Below are 22,684 nucleotides of genomic sequence, written 5' to 3'. Positions count from 1 at the left end.
CCAATGTATTAACTGCCTATACAAAGTCTGAGGACTAAAAATAAACAAATGAAATGTGTCTCTTATAATTTATTTAAAGATAGGTTATTAAATAATTTAATATCATTAATCTGTCAAGTACTGTCTTCTTCATTAAATAGAGCAGTATTTGTAACAACAACTTTATGGTTTAAAAGCAATTATATGCACAAATGGCTGCAGGAAAAGAGAGATAATAAGAAAATGTAGAACTCCTGGAAGTAAATCAACAAAGGAATTGAAAAAAAGAGAGATATTCCAAGTATCTCATACCTTTCAGAAATGAGAAGTTCAATAGCTTGAACTTATGTGTAAAGATAGGTGGTCAAGTATGTTCTAATCCACTCTTTTAATTTAGGCATAATACCTGACACAAAGTGAGCCATGGATTAGAGAGTTAATTCTCTTACTTCTGGTTCACTCATTCACCAAACAAGTATTTTTTGAGCACTTATTATGAGAATTTCTTTTGCTTATTACTATGCAACACATAGGAGATAAAGAAAAGCTTGATCTTACTTGTGGACTCATGAGGTTTTTGATGATGTTGAACATGTGGCAGGTCAAATTAGACAGAAAAGAGTGGGTGATTTGCCAAAGCCTGGTGATTTGGATCTTTAGAACTAGATTATCTAAAATATTTGAGACAAATTAATCATAGTTGTTCCCAACCCAACTACTTTCTGAATAATCTAAGTGGAGGTGACATCAGTGAAGGAAGATGTAATGGTATAATTTCAGAATTGATAAAATATTAACAACAATTCCTTCTTTGATTGTATCTTCATGTACAAAAAAGTCAATAATGAATAATATAATAGACTTTAGAGTAGAAGTCAAGAGAAACTGTTACTTTAATTGTATTAACATTGACTTTATTGTTAATGTTATTTTGGCGCTGATTTCTTTGTCACTTAAGATATCATAATTATAAATTTTATTTTATTGTTCTCTTTTATTTTAAAGATTTTATTTATTTATTGATGAGGGATACAGAGAGAGAAGTAGAGATATAGGCAGAAGGATAAGCAGGCTCCCTGGGAGGAGCCTCATGTGGGACTTGATCTTGGAAGCCTGGGATCACGCCCTGAGCCAAAGGAAGACACTCAACTGCTGAGCCACCCAAGTGTCCCCAAAATACATTTTGGAAGTAAAATATTTACTAGTAGTTTTTATGTAGGATTTTTATTTAAGTATAACCAAAAGAAAATTTTTTTCAAAAGAAAAATTAAAGCATTTTGAAACTATAACTATTTAATCATTGTTGCTATTAAATGAAAAAAGCTGATTTGGAGAAAATACTGTATCTTTCACTCTTTAAGTCAATCCTCTCCTGTACTTAGGCATGGTAGCGTATCTTTGATCTCAGCCTATTCTGTGTTTTACTGCTACTAATGCTCATAGTTTCCTTATCTATTCTATGTCTATTTCTTGAAGTTTTGAAATCTTCCCGACTGTCCAATTGTCAAGTCTAAAGGCTGCTGGAGCCAGGGGTTCATCCTGGCTTGTACTGTTACTTATACATCCCATACTGAATTTGCCGTCATAGGTCCATGATATGTACTGGTTAATTCCCACTGTTATCCTTCAGTTGCTGACAGTTCCTTCCTTAACCATTCTCTGACTGCTTCCAAACTATTATTATCAAACTGGAGTCCTTTGATGTCTTGGAATTTTGGCTGTCCATTCATGTGTAGTTCAAACATGGTATTAGGTGATTAACATGACTATTGCAACCTCAAGCAATAATACTGTCTTGGAAAATCCTTACTTTAAACCTGGGATACTGTGTGTATCCTTTATGAATTTTTCATACTCACAGAAACCAAGTCTATTTCTAAGAAAATAGCAAGCAGTAACTCATTCAAGAGAGGTGTTTTTCTTTTTCTTTTAAACGTCTAAATTTGGGATCCCTGGGTGGTGCAGCGGTTTGGCGCCTGCCTTTGGCCCAGGGCGCGATCCTGGAGACCCCGGATCGAGTCCCATGTCGGGCTCCTGTTGCATGGAGCCTGCTTCTCCCTCTGCCTATGTCTCTGCCTCTTTCTCTCTCTCTCTCTCTCTGTGTGTGACTATCATAAAATAAATAAAAATTAAAAAAAATAAACGTCTAAGTTTAAAACCCTTTCAGAGTATTTTTCTGAGTTATTGCAAACATCCATCCATATTTTCATCAGTCAATATATCAAATGTTGTCTGGATGTCAGTCATTATTCTAGATATTCTTTTTTTTTAAGAAGATTTTATTTATTTATTCATGAAAGACAGAGAGAGAGGCAGAGACACAGGCAGAGGGAGAAGCAGGTTCCATGCAGGGAGCCCGACGTGGGACTCGATCCCGGGTCTCCAGGATCATGCCCCGAGCTGAAGGCAGGCGCTAAACCGCTGAGCTACCCAGGGATCCCCAGTTCTAGATATTCTTAAGAAGAGTTAATAAATAATGGACATGTTCTCATTTCCTTCGGAGGGCTTGGAGTTTAGCAGTATGGATAAGTAGTGAGGAAATTTAAAATTGTATGTGTGTATGTTAAGGGTGTTGAGAGCAGAAGTAAAAGGCTCTGTGACTATATATAGGAGAAGCAACTATCTGGGATTTGAGGATTTAGTGAAGACTTCTTGAAAACATGATTTAAGCTGAACTCTGAAGAGAGACTAAATGATACTGAGAGTGGGGTAGAGTAATAATATATGCAGAGCAAGCAGCCATATACATTTGAGGAACGGAAAGCAGTTTAGCATGGTGTGAGCCAGGATTAGGGAAGTGGGGAAAGAAGTAGGAAAGTAGACTGGAGTATTAAGCAGGGCCTTAATTATGAAGAGCCCTATAGGCAAAATTAAATCATTTGGATCTCAAACTAACAACAAAGGAGAATCATTAAAGTGTCTTGAATTAGGGAATGAGGAGACAGAATGAAGAATGGACTGGAGGCCAGGACGCATGGAATTGTGGGAACCTCTAAGGGACTATTTTAGAAATCTAGTTAGGAGACGATGATTGTTTGAACTAGGATGGTAGTTCTGTGGGTGGACAGAAGTTGATGGATGTGAGAAATTTTTTAGAAGATATGATGAGAATTAAGGAATGATTTAATATTGGAATCAATTGATTATAATGAATATTGCCTTGAGTAGAAAATGGTGATACCATGTCTGGATATGGAGAATATAAGGAGTTTAGGAAAGAGGACATGGTAGATTATTCTGCGACATTTGGACTTCAATATGTGAGTAGAGCTGCAAAGTGGAAATACCATACATCAACGTGCAGTAGTTGAACCATGAACATTAAGGTACTCACATAGAGAGGGTAATATAGAGTGAAAAGAATTTACTTAACTGAACTTTAAGGACAATAACTTTTAAGGACAGGATAAGAATCTTACATACACACATACACACATCAAGAAGATGCGAGAGAGATGGGAAGAAAACCAGGAAAATTAAATGTGATGAATGCAAAGGAAGAAAGTGTTTTATTTATTTATTTATTTATTTATTTATTTATTTATTTATTTATTTGAAGAAAGTGTTTTAAAAAGGAAGGAATGGATAACATATCAGATACTTCCAAAGAATGAAGTAAAATAATCAACTGGTTTAGGTAGACCATCATTGACTTTGGAAGACTTTGGAAGAACCAAATTACTGTGAACAGTGAGTGAAAAATAAGGAGGTAGAAATAGTGAATATAACTGTGAATTTAGATTAGCTACAAATAGGAATAAAGAGTTAGGACAATGGCTGGATTAGGTTGTAAGACTATGGAGGAGACTTGAGTACAATTGACCCTTGAACAATATGAGGGTTAGAAGTGCCAACTCCCACATAGTCTAAAATCTGTATATAACTTTCAACTCCCACAAAACTTTTTTTATTTAAAGATTTATTTATTTATGATAGACATAGAGAGAGAAAGAGGCAGAGACACAGGAGGAGGGAGAAGCAGGCTCCATGCTGGGAGCCTGACGTGGGACTCGATCCCAGGACCCCAGGATCGTGCCCTGGGCCAAAGGCAGGCGCTAAACCGCTGAGCCACCCAGGGATCCCACTCCCACAAAACTTAACTACTAATAGTCTATTGTTGACTGGAAGCCTTACTAGTGACATAAATAGTCGATTAACACATATTTTGTATTTTACATGTATTATATACCATATTTTTACAATAAGCTAGAGAAAAGAAAATGTTAAGAAAATCATAAGACAAAATACTTTATGGTATTGTACTGTATTTATTGAAAAATCCTAGTAAGTGGACCAATGCAGTTCAAACCTGTGTTGTTCAAGAGTCAGCTATAGTTTATATTCTGTTAAGAACTGGTTTCATAGATAATTATAGTATTATAATTTTCATAAATGAGTAAGGATGGCAAGTTTCTTCAGACTGGATCTTCTGGCACTGATTTTAGTGGGCATTGATAAGGCCCATAGTCTGGTTATTAGTAATGTTCCAAAAATTAATCTTACTTGTATTTAATGGTGTGCCAATAGGTTAGAATATTAATTGACTTAATTAATTGACTATTTTTAGAAAAGTTTCAGTTTTATAGAAATATTGATCTTACAGAGAGTTCCCATACATATTTCTACCACCCCCAATTCCACACAGTTTCCCTTATGGTTAATATCTTACATTAGCATAGTCTATTTGTTACAATTAATGAACCAACATTGGTACATTATTATTAACAAAGTCCATAATTTATTCAGACTTCTGTAGGTTTAAACTAATGCCTCTTTTCTATTCTGGGATCATGTCTCCTTAGTCCCCTCTAGGTTTTGATAATTTCCAAGACTTTTCTTGTTTTTCATAACCTTTACAGTTTTGGGGAGTGTGATGACCATCTACTGGAATTGGATGTTTTTCTTATTAGATGGGAGTTATGTGTTTTTGGGAAGAAGGTCACAGGGGTAAAGAGTGTCATTTTTATCATCTCATATCAAGGGTACATACAATCTGCATGATCTATGACCATTGACGTTGACCTTGGTCAACAGGCAAAAGTAATGTTATTTAGGTTTCTTCACTGTTACTTTCTCCCACCTATTTTCATACTACACTCTTTGGAATGAAGTCATCATGTGCAGCTCACACTTAAGGATGAGGAATTATTTTCCTCAACTGTCAGGATGGTATATCTAACTAATTTCTGTGGAATTCTTCTGCATGGGAGATTTGTCTCTTCTTTCTCATTTGTTAATTTATTTAATAATTTATTTATATCAGTATGGACTCATGGATACTTATTTTAACCTTTGAGTTATGATTCAGGACTACTTTATTTTATTAGTCCAACTGTTCCAGCTTTGACCTTTGGGAGGTCTTTTAGTTGACTCCTGTGTCACTTTGACCTTCTTCAGCATATTAAATAACATTTTTAAAAATTTGAGCACTCTGTTTCATCTCTTCATTCCTTTCATGATGAACCTCACCATGAGCCCTGGCAACCATTGATTTTTTTTTTTTTAATCTCTTACTCTAGTTTTGTCTTTTCCAGAATGTGCTGTAATTGGAGTCATGAACTATGTAGCATTATTCAGGCTAACTTCTTTCACTTGCAATATTTAAAGTTCCTCCATGTCTTTTTGTGGCTTGATAGGCCATTTTTAAAAATCCTTGAATAATATTCCATTGCTTGGATGGACTACAGTTTGTTTATTAATTTGTTGAAGAGTATCTTGGTTGCTTCCAGTTTGGGGTAATTATAAATAAAGCAACTATAAACATTTGAGTGCAGATGCTTTTATGTACATGTTTTCTTCTCAATTAGGTAAATACCTAAGAGCACGATTGCTGAAATGTATGATAATACTATGTTTCACTTTGTAAGATAGTACCAAACTGTCTTCCAAAGTGGCTGTACCTTCTTATCTTTCTACTAGCAATGAATAGGAGTTCCTGTTGCTGAGCTTGGTTGTCAGCATTTGTTGTTGTCAGCTTTTTTTTTCATTTCAGTCATTCTAATAATGATATCTCGTTGTTTTAATTTGAAGCTCCCTAATGAAAAATGATGTTGAGCATTTTTCATATACTTATTTGCCATCTGTATTTTCTTTGATGAAGTGTATGTTCAGATTGCTTTACCATTTTTATTGAGTTATTTTCTTAGTATTGAGCTTTAAGAATTATTTGCATATGTTAAATACAAATCTTTTGCCAAATATATGTTTTGCAAATATTTTCTCATTGTATGTGTCTTTTCATTCTCTTAAGGTTATCTCTCACAGAGCAGATGTTTTCAATTTTAACAAGACCAACTTACTAACTTTTTTCTATGATCATCATGTTTTTGGTGTTGCATCTAAAAACTCATCCTTAAACCAAAGTCACCTAGATTGTCTCCTGTACTATCTTCTAGAAATTTTATAGTTTTTCATTTTACATTTGGTTGTGATCTATTTCATTTTGTTTGTTGAAAGGTATGAGTCTTAAATCTAAATTTATTTTGCATTTGGGTATTCAATTATTCCAGTATCATTTGTTGAAAGACTATCTTGTTTCCATTTAATTGCCTTTTCTGCTTTGTTAAAGATCAGTTTCCTTTATTTGTGTGGGCTTATTTCTGGGTCCTATATTTTGCTTCATTGATCTATGTGTATGTTCTTTTTTTCTTATGTGTATGTTCTTCTGCCAAAACCATGCTCTTTTGGTTACTGTAGCATTATATTGTCTTGTAGTCAGTCTCAGATTTTTAACTTCTTTTTCATCTTTAATACAGTGTTGACTATTCTGAGTCTTTCATCTTCCCAAGTAAACTTTGGGGATGACTTTGTTGATAGCCACAAAATAACTTCTGGAATTTTTATTTGGATTACCTTGAAACTATAGATCAATTTGGGGAGAATTAGCATCTTAACGATATTGTGTCTTCCTATCCATAAACATGGAATATCTCTCTATTTATTTAGATATTCCTAAATTTCTTTTATTAGATTTTTGTAGTTTTTCTATATAAATGCTATACATTTTTAAAATTTATATGTTAATCATATTATTTTCTTGTTCTTTTTTTTTTATATGGGACACTTCACAAATTTGCATGTCATCCTTGCACAGGAGCCATCCTGATCTCTGCATCATTCCAATTTTAGTATATATGCTGCTAAAGTGAACAGTATTGCATTTTTTTGGTCTTAATGTAAATAGTATTATGTTTTAAGTTCCAATTCCAATTTTTCATCACTGGCATATAGGGAAGCAATTGACTTTTGTATATTAATCTTGTATTTTGTACTTCTGTTATGATCACTTATTTATTCCAGGAGTTTTTTTGATGATTCTTTGGGATTTTCTACATAGACAATCATACCATCTCTAAACAAGGACAATTTAATTTTTTACATCAAATACTGTGTACACTTTATTTTCATTTTTTTGGTATTAATGAGTTAGCACTTGTAGTATAATGTTGAATAGGAGTTTTGAGAGGGAATATATTTGCCTTGTTTTCAGTGTTACTAAGCATCTAGTTTCTAACCATTGAGTATGATGTTAGCTGTCGGTTCTTTACAGATGTTCTTTATCAAGTTGAGGAAGTTCCCTTAATTCCTAATTTGCTTAGAGTTTTTATCACAAATTAGTGTTTGATGTTAGGATGTGTCAATTTTTTTTAAACATCATTTGATATGATAATGTAAATTTTCTTTTGTAGCCTATTTATATGATTGATAACCCTAACTGATTAACATTTGTTGAACCAGTCTTATATACCTGGAATAAATCCCATTTGGTCATGGTATATAATTCTTTTTATATAATGTTAGATTTGGTAATATTGTGTTGATTATTTTTGTACCTATGTTCATGAGAGATATTGGTCTGAGGTTTTCCTTTCTTGTAATTAATGTCTTCATTTGTTTTCAGTATTAATTTTTAATGGAGATATTCCTGGTTTTTGAGTAAGGATTTTTAGCAGTGCAGTAACACCTATTTTATTCCTTCTAATTAAATTAAGTTTGATTTACTTCAATTTGATTCAATTAATTCAATGCAATACCATCATTAAATAATGTATAAGTCACTCTGCTATATAATGAACTTAGATGATAGATAAAACAGGTTCCAGACTTCTTGACACTGACAGTCAATGAATATGTTCCCTAAAGAGAACAAATTCTAGATCGTATTAGTTGGTGATGGAAAAAGGAAATTCTTTAAAAACTGTTTAGCAAAGCTTTGGTAGACAAATTGAATTAAGTATCTAATTAATCCTGAGGAGCATGGATTTTACCAGTTTTTGTTTGTATTGTATCCTCAGGGCCAAAAGACAGCTTCTGGAATAGAATAAATACTAAAGAAATTTTTATTGAATAAAAAAATAGTTGGTATATTTCTGAATGATAATCTGCAATGGTAGTCTAAATCTAGGCATCTTCAACTGTCCTAGAAATGTTTTTAAGTGCTTAATATAAGTGCTGTCCTTGACAATTTTTAAATAATTTTCATAATAATATTTTATTTTCTTATCACATCTTAACATCATTGTGATTGCAAATTATAAAAATGTTTGAAATTATGTTTTGATATATTTTTGATTGATCACTGATGGGGATTTAAAGAAAATAATTTTATTTAAAAATTAGCTCCTCTCCAAATTACATAAATGAATTATTATTTTAATGATATTTTCACTTCACACGCAGAGTGCCTATTGTCCTCCTTCCCCTTCTCAGTGAAGTTACTTGTAGTGTTCAGTACAATCGTAATTTTCATTACCCTGGGTCCAAAAGAATGTCCCTTCATTGACCAATGCACATTTTTTTTTCTTCTTTGTTTTATACCTCTACTTTTCTTTTAGTACTTGTGCTGTATGCTAAGGCATACTGACCACATATGCTTACTGAGGACTGAAATGTGACTAGTACCACAAGATGAAATTATATTTTCAATATATTGGATTAAATCAAACATATTAATAAATTGATTTTACTTGTTTTTTTTAATGTATCTACTTCAAGATTTAAAATTACATATATTTTTCATGTTATATTTTTGTTGGGCAATGTTGGAGACTGTTAAGGTTATGTGGGGTTGCTATTTACTTGTCCATGGGAATAAACTAATTGTGATTTTTAAATTGCTTATCATGCATCTACTTGTTTTTTAGGTGCCCAGAGAAAAAGACAAGCAACTTGCCACCTAAACATTGATGTTTCTAATAGGCTTTTCCAGTGGTGGGGAGTTGGTAGCACATTGGTGGAGTCTGATATTCATGAAAGAAGACTCCAATGGGTCAAATGACATGTCTAAATAATCTAGGTAACCTAATTAGGCTGTATTATCTCCTTTGACAAGAATATTAATACAGTACTAGAATTTATTCTGAAGTCTTTACCTGGTTTGGATTCCTAGACCATGTTCAAATTAGTGTAGTTTCTTTGCTACTTATTCAACAGAGGAGGGAGCATCTGTTTTACTCTGAACATTCTTATTATCTGTACTACTAGTCTTTGAATCACACTAAATTATTTTTCTAGCCTTGAGGTCTGTGCCTTTCACATTCTGCAGACCATCACACAATTTCCCCCATTTTTTTTTTCTTAGCAAATTTGTCTTGGGTAATTTATGCTTCATTTATATTTCCATGAATAAAATAATCTGACTCATTCATCATTTTGATTGCTATCCTTTGGAACACTTCCTTATATTTAAACTATTCTGGATTAGAGAAACCTCAGTACTTTCCTGAAAATAAGAGCGATCTCCATTTCCTGAACAAGTTATGTTCCAAAAGGGTAGGGATCATGTCACAGCTGGAGTTTCAGTTCTAAGGCTAGCTCACCAATCACGTTGTATACCAAAAGTATTATGTCAATAATGCTGTGAAATTTAACAACGCATACTTAAATGTCTCTATGAAAAGCCTTACATTTTCAGTTTGGGTTGGCAATATCGCATCATCTTTTACTGTGATGGAATTATGGAAGTCTCCCTGACACTCCTATCTTTTAGCAAGAAGAAAGGAAAATCTTTCTAAATTAATTTTTCTAAGTATCACTAAGGGCCAGTTTAGTGATTTAAGTAGCTGAAGTGTTGGAGAGAAAACTCACTTTTTGGCACTGGATTCTGACCTTAATTTCTTCTTTTCATTCTTTCTCTCTGTCTTTCTTTATTCATCTGCTTTCTTTCACAGCACCATCTATGGCTTAGAAGTAAAGTTTCTGTTCATGATGGCCTAACACAGAAGAAAAATAGTGGTTTTTTTCTTTAATCTCCTTTTCTAAAACAAACAAAATTCTTTCTCATTATTTCTTTGTCATTTGTAGGAATAAGGTAATAACTCTCCTTTTTTAAAGCAACATTACCCTTCTTTCACTTAGTGATTTTATTTTTTTAAGTTTTTTTTTCACTTAATGATTTTAGAGGTACATATGGATGGTGGAAAGTAATCTCTGTACAAAAAGGGCTTAAAGGACATCAATCCACATTTTGGTGGAAAGCCAGTCATAGGCCATGCTGTAGAGTCACCAAAGGCACTAACTCTGGGGATGCCTGGGTGGCTCAGTGGTTGAGCATCTGCCTTTGGCTCCGGTTGTGATCCTGGGGTCATGGGCTTGAGTCCTGCATCAGGCTCACTGCAGGGAGCCTCGTTCTCCCTCTGCTTATGTCTCTGCCTCTCTCTAAGTGTCTCTCATGAATAAAATAAATAAAAAGCCTTAAAAAAAAACAGGTACTAACTCTGGGATAGGAGGAGCTTTTATGGAATCTGGCATAAGAACTGATAATGATAAGGACAGTGCAATGGGAATGACCAGATCTAAGAGAGGAGCAGAGTGGAGGTATGGTAACTTACTGAGATTTAGCACTTCATTCTTTAGATTTTTTTTTTTTCTATTCTGACCTTAACTAAGAGAAAGGCTGAGAAGTACAGAGAAGATGGATCAATAGGACAAAATATTAGGTTTAAGCCAAGGAGAAAAGGGAAGGTAGAAGAATTTTCAAGATATTTTCCTATTTTGGATGTGTATCTGCATCATCTCAGGCTTGTTTTCCTTGAAGAGCTTTGAATATCCTTTATATCTCATCAGCAGTTTCCTTCCTCCTTTAAAAGGTATCTTAAGACATGGTTTGTGCTCAGTTAACTCTGTTTTTGTGGAATTCAACTTTAAATTCATAGAAATTATATTCATTGAGTGGTTATGTATAGTAGGTGCCATTTCAGAACCTATGAGTAGGTCAGTGTGCTTACACTGGGGCCCTTGAAGTTCATGAATTTATAAACCACATTAAAAAGCATGATCCCTGGAACATTCACTTCAGGCGAAACAAAGAGACCTGAGTTCATTTGTGATGCATGTGAATAAGCAAAATTAAACAAATTTATTTTGCTGCAGAATTCTACTAATTTATTAACATGATATGCGTATTGTAACTCTCCAAAAGGGAGGTGCAGTGTTCATCCCTCAAAGATATTATTAGCCAGAGAATTCTTTTTAAAACACTACTTCCAAGAACTAGGACGGTTTGGAATACAATATGTGAAATGCGGAAATATATTTCATTTTAGTATCATTTTCCCACATGTTTTAAGGCTAGGCCTTTTCTAAAACATAAATCTAAGAGCTCAAGGAAAAAAGTCTTTATTTTTTTGGTATTTGTCATGCTGCAATTTTATCAGCATTACTTATTTGAAATCAACTGGAGAATTTATTTGGAAAGAAAGGTTCTATAACAAAAAAATATGATAACCACTAATCTAGCCAAGTGCCTCATTTTTGTAAGTTAGAAAACTTGAGGCCAGACATTCCTTGAAGTGATTAATTATAGATCTTATAAAAGCTAAGGCTCAGAACCCTAGTCCAGTATTCTTTTGTATTCCCCAAACTACAGTATGTCCAGTAAAGCTCAGATATAGTAAAAATGGGCTGTAATACATAACCCACTCAGTGACAACAAAATTTAGTTCTTCCTAGCCTATTCCTCAAGAGTATTTGCTTATTTATTTCATGCACATAATTTTTTCTCATTGAAATAAGGTGCTTCACTGATATTTTATTCTTATACAATCTGTACTTCATTGGACTAATACATATTCAATAATATTTTAATTAAATTCTGTAATATTTTTCTCTCTCAAAGTAATTACACCAATGTCTGTTAAGTAACCTTTTTGCTGCATATGCCTATTGTTCTTTATTTCTTATGGCTCCATTTTCTCACTCTTGGCTTAAAATTCTCAACTGCCAGTCATTGTGATTAAGGAGCATGATTATGGGCTTTGGAGTGAATCACAACTGTTCTTGTATTCCAGCTCCATTTACAAGGTATGTGACCTTGGGCAGATGACAAAACTTCTATGAGTCTAAATTTTCTCAATAGAAGTAAGGTGTGATGTCAGCTTCATGGGTTACCACAAAGTTCACAGATTTTTCTGTTCAGACCTTGGACAAAGTCTTAAACCCCAGGTCCATTCTTTTTGATTTTCCTTCCGTCTCTCCCTTTCCTTTCTCCCTCCATCCTTTCCTTCCCACTTCCATCCCCGCATTATAGCAAACAAAGCCTAAAGTGTCCATTGCTGGTATCGTTGGTTGCTTTTGGAGATGTCTTTCCCCAACCTGAGTTGAATTGGACACAAATTCTCCAACCATGAGGCTATTTTATAATTTAAAGGACAAGGCTTTTTTTACTCTAAAGCAAATCACTTCATAAAAATAGATGAGAAAACACAAATAGGTCACAGGAACATTGGAAAGCTGTAATTATAGTTTTATAGTTTTTTGTTATTTTGTTATAGTTTTTGTACCTGTTGTAGAGATACCAACTCATTTCCTTTCTTACCATTTTGAAGTCTATATTAGACTTCTGTTTTCAGCTTTCCTTTCTAAAGGTAGGATTTTTCAGATTGTACTCCTTCTTTAATTTTACTCAGGGAATGAAACAGACATTCTAACCCATCATATTAGACGTATCCTGATCAGTCATCAGTCACCTCTTATTTCTAATGGGGACTAGGCATTCTTGAGAGTCTCTGCACAGTGTACCTTCCACCTCAACTGACCACTCCAAAGGATCATTACCCTTCATCCTCATGAGATTGAACAAGACAGCATGTTGTCTATATGGCATTTTTCCAGGTTCATAGTATGTCATCAGGAAATGTTAGTTTTCCCTTTCCCTCATTCCAAAGTGGGAGGAGAACAGAAGCTGTCACCAATTCCATGTAAAGAAAATTATTAGTGGCTAATTCTGTGAACTAATTTATATTATAGTTTAATTTAGCTTTCTTACCACTTTTCCATGTGCATCTGACTGCTCTAAGGTAGGCTTTTACTTACCTCTACTTTTTGGGAAGCTTTACTGCTAGCACCTTCCCTTACCTGCATTTTTTATTCATTTTTTTCTTGATGTTTTTTTTCTGTTTGAACTTATCACTTGACTATGCTTTCTTCTCTCTTGTCTATATAGTCTTCAAGATGCCACTTTGCCTAAAATATCAATCTTGTGGTTTGTATACAGCTCTTGTATATTGGTAAGAGTTCTCCATGATTTTCTATCCTCATCTCAATACATTTATTCTTGGGTTTTATGAGCCAGGAACAGCTGAATCACATCAACCCATATGAACATCAGGGTTGCTTTATCAACTTTCCCTCATATATTCTCCCACAATTGGCCCACGATGCTATATGCCATGCAGGTAGAATGATAGAGCCCTAACGAAAGTAATTATAGCCACATCTTTCAAAACTAAACAGCTGTGTTATATTCAAACTCCATTACATATAAATGAGAAAGCTTGCATTTGGACACTTGTCTGTGTTTTGCTTCCAGGGAGTATCTAGATACCCAACTCTTTGCTCATTTATGAAGACCTTCCCTTTAAAAACATTTAGATAGGAAAATTTTGCTGCAGCTATTACAAAAGTTGAAATTGAAGCCAAAACATTCAAGCCAACATTCATGCAAGTATATCCTTTGCTGTACAGTTAGAATTTGGAATAATTACGTCACTTATGAAAGATAGTGTGTTCCAAATGGCACTGTTTAACTTTCCATTTGCTATTGTATAGAATCAGTTAAATGATAGTTAAAATTGAGCAAGTTAGCTAAATTAAGAATAGGGGGACTATAACATTGTTAAAGCTTTTTGTCGTTTTAAATCGTAAATTTTCATGTTTCCCTAGCAGCAGAGGTCATTGGCATTATAACATTTTCTTTTGTCCCTTTGGGTTGTTGCTGCCATCAAAATTACATCATTTTAAAGAGTTCTAAGCAGCTGAGAAGCTCAACAAATGACCTGTAGCTTCTTCCACTGTTATTACATGTTGAAGTGGAAATCAGTTCTTTGCGTCAAATTTTCTAGTATGAGAAGAAAAAATTTATCTTTTGTCAAAGTAACTAAGAAAATCACTAAAGAGCCTATATAACTTTAGTCTTATTAGACACTCATTGGGATATCTTTAGTGAGATTCAGAGAGAAAGTAAGAGAAAATGTTAAGAACTGGTTTATATAGATTCTGGTCCCTTAGAGGGAGGTTAGCACTTTATATTAGGAAGTCTAGTTATCACTTCATGTATTCTTAGAAACTTAAAAATGTAGGGCAGAACTACTGAAAGAGCCATGACATTCTATAATTTGGATAGCAAAAGAAAGTATATCTGAAGGACCTGGGATTCTTTCATGTTCAAATAGTGCCTTAGAACTAGTGGTAAAGAGAGACCATAAAGATTCAGTGGAATTTCTCTCTTATTAAGCATGCTGCATTTCTTTATATTCCTTCACATGTTGTTCTTCAGTGCTTCTGTTATCAGAATTCTGTTCCATAGATGAAGGCACTTTCCTACCCTCTCATTGAGCTCAGCAAGATTTTTTTTGCAACTTGTGATTTTTTTGGTTGTTTTGATTTTATTTAAATTTAATTTGCTAACATATAACACCCAGTGCTCATTCCATCAAGTGCCCTCCTTAGTGCCCATCCCCCAGTTACCCCATCCCCCACCCTTCTCCCTTTCTGCAACCCTTTGTTTCCCAGAGTTAGGAGCCTCTCATGGTTTGTCTTCCTCTCTAATTTTCCCCACTCAGTTTTCCTCCTTTCCCTTATAGTCCCTTTCAGTATTTTTTTTTATATTCCACATGAGTGAAACCAAATGATAATTGTCTTTCTTTGATTGACTTATTTCACTCAGCACCATACTCTCCATTTGTCAAAGCAAATGGTAGGTATTCATCACTTCTGTTGACTGAGTAATATTCCATTGTGGGTAGATACAGATATAGATATAGATATAGATATAGATATAGATATAGATATAGATATAGATATATAGATCTACATCTGTATCTTTGGGGTAAATACCCAGTAGTGCAATTGCTGGGTCATAGGGTAGCTCTATTTTTATCTTCTTGAGGAATTTCCACACTACACCAGCTTGCATTCCAACCAACAGTGCAAGAGGGTTCCTCTTTCTCCACATCCTTGCCAATATTTGTTGTTTCAAAAATACGGAAGGCTTCATGAATTTGCATGTCATTCTTTGCACAGGGGCCATGCTAATCTCTGTATTGTTCCAATTTTAGTATATGTGCTGCCGAAGTAAGCACAACTTGCAATTTTTTTTTGTATAAGAAAACTTATTGTTATTAAGGCTACTTATGAGACAGAAACAAACATGATTTTACATTTATACAAAACTTGTAATCGAAAATGTGAAAGTGTGACACTAAGGGTAAACCTCCCATGAACCTATTTTTAGACTGTTCATGAATCTTAAAATGAAGAGGTACCCCCGCCATGATGAGTACTGAATGATGTAAAGAATTGTTAAATCATATATTGTATACCTGAAACTAATATACCACTGTATGTTAACTATATTGGCATTAAATTAAAAAAATATGCAATAAAATTAAAGAAAAAGATATATCCTCTTTCCCTTCCCCAGTGCTTAATCATGGGAACTTTCTAGTCACAAAGACTAGCAAAATGAATTTGTTCATGATCCCTTCTTGGTGGTACTGTATAAACTAAACCTGTAAGTCTTTTGAAGTTTACCGCCCCCCCCCCCCTTTTTTTAGGTTGTTGGTTTGGAGTTCTGACTTTGTTGGTTGTGAAAATTCCCAAACTGCATGTGAATACTTGACAGATAATGACTATATATGCTACAAGAACAGACATAAAATATGATTCCATCTAAATCTGTCAACTTAGACCATAATTAGTATAATTCTATATTGTTTTAGTTGCATTACATCATTTAGTTTTAAAGCAAACAAATATTTCATCAGAAGAAAAATGTGTAAATGTTGAGTCAGCAGAGCCTAGAGCAATTTCCTGTGCCTTAACGTCAAGGAAATCTTGCAGAGACAAGTGTTTTAGAAATTTCTGAAATAAAGCTAAAATAACAAGGACAAATGTCACATTGCTTTATTCAATTGAAATAAAAGGGAAGAGCTCTTGTTGTAAAGATTGTAGCAAAAAAGAGACATCATGGGAGGTATATATTTCAATGAATGTCTGTAGCATGCTAAACATATTTGGAGCATGCAACGTGTAGCATCAAAGAAGAGGTTAGAAACTATAAGAATTTGACTTTTTGGATTACTTTGTAGTGCTTTTCATTTTCAAAAAAGGAACAGACAATGTGTTTCCAGGGAATTCCCGTCTCTTTTGGATGGTATTTGGTGTGGATCCTCAAGTATGTCATCACTATCCCTTGATAAAGAAGTATGTCTTTTTAAAGCAAAGGGCAACCTTCTGCAGCTAGATAATCATATATTTTTCTTTGAAGACTGGGTGCAAGGATGGCCACTTTATCCTCTGGGAATGGCTGTGTACTTTTGGATTCTCCCACACTCTGGGAATTGTCCTTAGGCAACTTTGGATGGATCCATGCTGGGCTTTTGAGGGTAGAGTTTTAAAGCTCAGAAGAGAAGGTTGAAAAACAATCTTTTTCATCTCCAAATGAAAATGCAAGGAGTTTTTTTAAAAACAGAATGTAATTAGCCTAAGTGGAATTGGGCCAAGAAAGAAGCATTAACAGGCTAAATGTGCCCCCAGTTCTTGGAAGATTTCAAAGATGGGCTCATTCTTAACTGTCATGAAGAAAAGGTGTAGTAGCATTTATAAAAGTCTAAAATAGGTAAATGGGAGACATGAAAGGAAACAGTTCAATTTTCTCACAAAAATGACAACTGAAGCTAGCCAACCCCTCCCCAGTCTTAAAATCCATGTGACTAATTTTTCTAAGCAGTCACTGGAATGTTCCTGCTGGGAACAGGACAGATAATATATGTAGCTGGCACTGTCAACAGAGAGAAACTATTGTTCCAGTTGGGGAATGGAGGCCAACTCCCTTCAAGACTTAAAGAAAAGCTAATGTAAGACACATCTAAAGTAACCGAAATGAGAAAGGGGAAAAAAAAAAATCTCAAATTAACTATGCAGTGTGCCAACTGACCAAATGTAAAACAAAACAAAACAAAACAAAATAATCTCTTTCCCTCAAACTAAAAAAGAAGAAAAAAAGAACATTTGTCTTTGTGCTTGCTCTGTGTTCATTTTGGCTTGCTTCAGATACTTTTCCAAGTTTAAGTTTGAAACTTGATGACTCCCAGGAGCAGAAATGTTCTTTCCTAGGTGTCATTTTTATCTATCTCTGTCAAGCCCTTTAATAAGAAATCAAGGAGAACCATCATTTAAGAGAAGAAAAGGAAAAAAAAGGATACAGTAGATGGTTGACTCCAGAATAAAAGGTAGTAGAAATATAGTAAATTTACCTAAAGAAGGAGGATTTCTTTGGGTGATAGAAAGGTCTGAGAACAGTGCCTTTTAAAATATGACATCTGGAACTCACTAGAATTAACTACTTTATGGGGAAAAAAAACCTCTCCAGATTAAAAAAAAAAATTCCTCCTACCCAGATTTTTTTTTTAACTGCCTACTTTTTCATTTTAGGTAAAAAGACAATTAGAGTTTGGGAGATAAAGATGTGTTTATGTGCTTTTGTAACTCAAAGGCAATTTTGATTTTAATATCAAACTCTTTCAGATTTTGGCTTGTCATGAGAGCAAATGCCCCAGAGTGTTTGTTTTAGTCTTTAATTGAACCGCTTATATGTGAAACTTGAAAGAGATCTTTAGTGTCTCCTGCAAGGACATTTCATACATGCAATGTGGGTTGGTCAGCTGGAAGTTAGAACAACAGGATTTGAATCCCCAGCTGAGCGAGACTGGATAAATAATATAACTGGAAAATGGCAATAATAGCAGTTGACTTCTTATATCATAGATTTATAGAAAAGATTAAATGAAATAATGAATGTGAAAGCACACTAAAATCTGTCAAAAGTTGTATGAAGTAAGGTACTGTTTTCCTTAGTGTGTTCTTTTCTCAATACACTTGCTTTATATTAGTTTCTTTTCAAATCTTTATTTCTATTTCATCTCTTTGAGTTGTACTTATTTTACTGTAAGTTTTTTTTAAAGAATTAAGTAGATAATTATTTACATGGTTAAGTTTTTTTTTCTCATTTATTTCTGTCAATTTCTAGTGTTCATTTCAGAGATTTTGACTCAAGTTAGGAGACTAGCTCTCTGAAATCACCCTTTGTCCCAGTTTACCTCAATGCTCAAGAGTCCTGCATAGAAATGAAGGCAAAGGAGCACAATATAATTTTAAAGACATTACAAACACTTAATCTTCCCTCTAAAAATATGAACATTTATGGGGCGCTGGTGGCTCAGTTGGTTAAGATCTAACTCTTGATCAGTCTAGGTCTTGATCTCAGGGTCATGAGTTCAAGCCCTGCTTTGGGCTCCACACCAGGCATGGAGCTGACTTAAAACAAAAACAAACCTGAACAATTATGCTACATATGAGGAAAATGCAAGGGAGGGAGATACTGGAGGAAAGTACATGTGTGAAAAGTGGTGGCAAACCCAGTAGAAAATAGGCAATGACATGGGACTGTGGGATCAGAATCAAAAGGTATTTTAGAATTCTCTGGTAATACCCACAGCATGATAAAAGGAATCTTTTAAATAACATCTCAACTCAGCATTTCTGACAAGCTCAGTCAGTGCCAAAGCTGCTGCTCCTCAGACAACAATTTGAGTAGTAGGCCGAATGTCACTGTAATTATTTTTCCCTTACAAGTAACACTCCAAAAATAATATCTATGGAGAAATTGTGGCTATGGAAATACTATCCCAGAAAAATTTCCATTTTTGTATGACTTTATTGAGCTGAGCCTGATGTACAACGAACTGGCATTTTTAAGTGTAAAATTTGATGAGTTTTGACATATGATATATGACCATGAAACCATTAAAACAGCCACAATCATGAACATTTCTATCACTCAAAAGTTCTTCGTGCCCCTTTGTCATCTTTCCTTGATTTCCCCTCTCTGTAGCCTGTGTGCCCACTAATCTACTTTCTGTCATTTTAGATTATTTTCCATTTTCTAGAATTTTATATAAAAATACAATATGATATGTACTTTTTATTATCTAGCCGCTTTCATTTCCTTCACTCAGCATAAATATTATGAGATTCACCATTTTTGAAAATGGTGAAAATGTCTTATAATTGAGTTGCATGTATTGAGTAGCATGTACTTTTTATTGCTGAGTAGTATTTCATTGAATGTATGTACTGCCCTGTGTTTATCCGTCCAGCTGCTGATAGACATTTGTGTCATTTCTAGTTTGGGGCTGTAACATTAAACTGTTATGGATATTCATAGACATGTCTTTGAATGGACATATTTTATTTCTTTAGGAGAAGAATGACTGAGTTGTATAGCATGTGTATGTTTAGCTTTTTATGAAATTATCAAATGTTCAGTGGTGATGGTATCATCTTACACTTCCACTAGCAATGCTTGAGGATTCTATTTGCTCCTTCCCCGCTTGTTTAGTTGGTGTGAACAGTCTTTAATTTTAGCCATTCCAATTGTTATGTAACAGTATCTCATCATGGTTTTAGTTTGCATTTCTCTAATCATTAATGATGTTGAGGAGGTTTTCATGTTTACTTGCCATTCATATATCTTCATTTGTGAAGTTCCTATTCAAATGTTTTATCATTTTTGAAAATTGGAAGTTTGTCTTGGTATGCTGTACAAGTTCTTTACACATTCTAAATCAGGGATTGGTAAACATTTTCTTTAAAGGGCCAGAAAGTGAATATTTTAGGCTTTATGGGCCATGTGATTTCTGTTGCAACAATTTCAGCTCTGGCCTTGTATCATGAAAACAGCACTTGAGACCTAAATGGATGAATATGGCTGTGTATCAATAAAACTTTATTGACTAAAACAAATGGCACATCAGACTTAGCCAATGGATTTGTTTTGCTGATTTTTGTTCTAGATGAAAGTTCTTTTTCAGATATATGCTTTGCAAACGTATTTTCTCTGGTTGTGACTTGTCCTTCCATTTCCATAAGAGTGTCTTACAAAGAACATAGGTTTTACATTTTGATAAAATTTAATATTTTATTGATTTTTTAAATAGTCCATGACTTTTGTGTTTTATTGAGGAATCTTTGCCTAACCCAGGACTTATTCTTAGTTTTTTTCCCCAAGCTAAGGACTCTTGCTTTTTTTTTTTCTTACCCTACATGGATATCCAATTGTTCCAACACTGTTTTTAAAAGATTATCTGATCTCTGTGGAATTGCCTTGCCATTTTTGTTGATTCAAATGACTATATGTGCATGAGTCTTTTTGAGGACTTCCTTTATAGTTCCAAGGATCTATATATCTAGCTTTCTACTAAATACATACTAACTTGATTATTGGGGACTGAAAATAAGCTTCAAATCAGGTATTATAAGTCTTTCTACTTTGTTCTTTTTCAGACTTTAGCTATGTGAGGACTTTTGTGTTTCCATATAAATTTCCATAGTATAGCATGCTGGGATTTTCATTGGGATTCATTGAATCTATAGCAAGAGTCTGGGAACTATAGCCCATATGTCAAATCCAGCTTTCAGGCTGTTTTTGTGCTGCCCTTCAGCTAAGAATTTTTTTAAACAGGTCAGTCGGAGAAGAATTTGCACTTTTAATCTTCTGATATCTGAGCATGCTCTATCTCTCTACTTTTGCAAGTCTTCTTTAATTCTGTAAATATTCTGTAGATTTTAGTGTACAAATAGTTTACATCTTCATCAAACTTTTTTCTAAGAATTTAATAATTTTGATGCTCTTTTAAGTGGTATTTTTTCCATTTCTTTTTCTGGGATTTTTTTGTTATATATTTTAACTTTTAAATATTGTAGTTGAGTTATGATTTTGCTTTACTTACATATTAATTATAGTACTTTTTAAAAAGTTCTTTAAGATTTTCTATCTAAACCCACTTGACTTCTGTAAATAGTGTTACTTCTTTTTCTATCACAGTTTTTACCTTTTTCCTTCCTATCCTGAAGTCTTATATTTAGTGTCTATAGCATAATGTTGCACTGAAGTAGTAAGAGTGAAGAACCTTGTTTTGTTTCCAATCTTAAGGGGAAAGTATTCAGTCTTTCATTAAGTATGATGTTAGTTGTTGATTTTTCTTAGATGCCTTTTATTTAGTTGTGGAAGTTCCTTTCTTATTAGTTTCTTAGGGCTCCTGTAACATATTATTACAAACTTGGTGGCTTATGCAACACAAATTTATTTTCCAACAGTTATGAAGGCCAGAAGTCTGAAATTAGTTACTCTGGGGCAAAACCAAGGTATCATCAGTGTCCAGAGGCTCTAGGGGAGAATCCATTTTCTTGCCTTTTCCAGCTTCTAGAGAGTTCCGTTCTTTGCATTCTTTGGCTCATGGCTGTTTCCTCTATTTCTAAAACCTGTGTCTTAGAATCTTGAACTTCTGAGGTCATCATAAAACCTTTTTTCTTCTGTACTAGAATCTCCACATTGCTACCTTCTTATTTTGGCATTCATGGTTGTTTTAGGCCTCATGCAGGTAATCCAAGATAATCTGGTTTTGAGATCATTGACCTAATCATACCTTCAAAGTCTTCTTGCCATATATAATAATACTGACAGGTTGCAGTGATTAGGAAATAGTTATTCAGTCTACCACAACTTTTATTCCTAGTTTACTAAGTTTTACAATCATAAGTGGATATTGAATTTTGCCAAATTCTTTTTTTGCATCTATTGGGAATACCATATGATGTTTCTATTTGATTCTGTATTATGGTGAGTTATATTGTTTGATTTTTCAAATGTTAAATAAAGCTTTCATTTCTGAGATAGGTCCCCCATCTAACCATGATGTATGATTCTTTTTATACATAGTTAAATTCCATTTTATAAAGTGAGATTAAGAATTTTTCATCTGTGTTCATGAGGATCATTAATATGTAGTTTTGTTTTGATTTTTTTTGGAATCTTGTTATCAGAGTAACACTGGCCTCAGAATGAGCTGAAAAATCAATTGGTATTATTTTTCCTTAAATGTTTGGTAGAATTCACCAGTGAATTCTTACTTTGCCTGGAGTTTACTTGTTGGGAAAATTGTTAAGTACAAATTCAGTTTTTAAATAGACATGGGGCAACTGAACCCCTCAGTTGGTTAAGCAACCTCCTCTTGATTTTAGCTTGGGTCCTGATTTCAAGGTTGTGAGATCTCAGGGTCATGAGCCCCACCTCAGGCTCTACCACTGGGCTTGAAGCCTGCTTGGGATTCTCTCTCTCCCTCTGCCCCCTCAATTGTGCATGTATGTG

The 22,684-nt window shown here is 34.0% G+C and overlaps 2 non-coding genes across 2 annotated transcripts; both read right to left on the bottom strand.

Annotated features, from left to right (window-relative positions):
* Positions 1 to 7,027: 7,027 nt before the first annotated feature.
* On the bottom strand, positions 7,028 to 7,131 carry LOC129502326 (U6 spliceosomal RNA). The gene has a single exon (XR_008662938.1). It is a non-coding gene; the product is annotated as a U6 spliceosomal RNA (small nuclear RNA).
* An 8,321-nt stretch (positions 7,132 to 15,452) lies between these two features.
* Positions 15,453 to 15,557, bottom strand: LOC129502330 (U6 spliceosomal RNA). The gene has a single exon (XR_008662942.1). It is a non-coding gene; the product is annotated as a U6 spliceosomal RNA (small nuclear RNA).
* Between the last annotated feature and the right edge of the window lie 7,127 nt (positions 15,558 to 22,684).

The sequence above is a fragment of the Nyctereutes procyonoides genome, unplaced genomic scaffold (assembly GCF_905146905.1).
Source record: "Nyctereutes procyonoides isolate TBG_1078 unplaced genomic scaffold, NYPRO_anot_genome, whole genome shotgun sequence".
NCBI lineage: Eukaryota > Metazoa > Chordata > Mammalia > Carnivora > Canidae > Nyctereutes > Nyctereutes procyonoides.
Note: the sequence above shows the minus strand (reverse complement) of the source record. Positions and strands in the feature narration are given on the sequence as shown.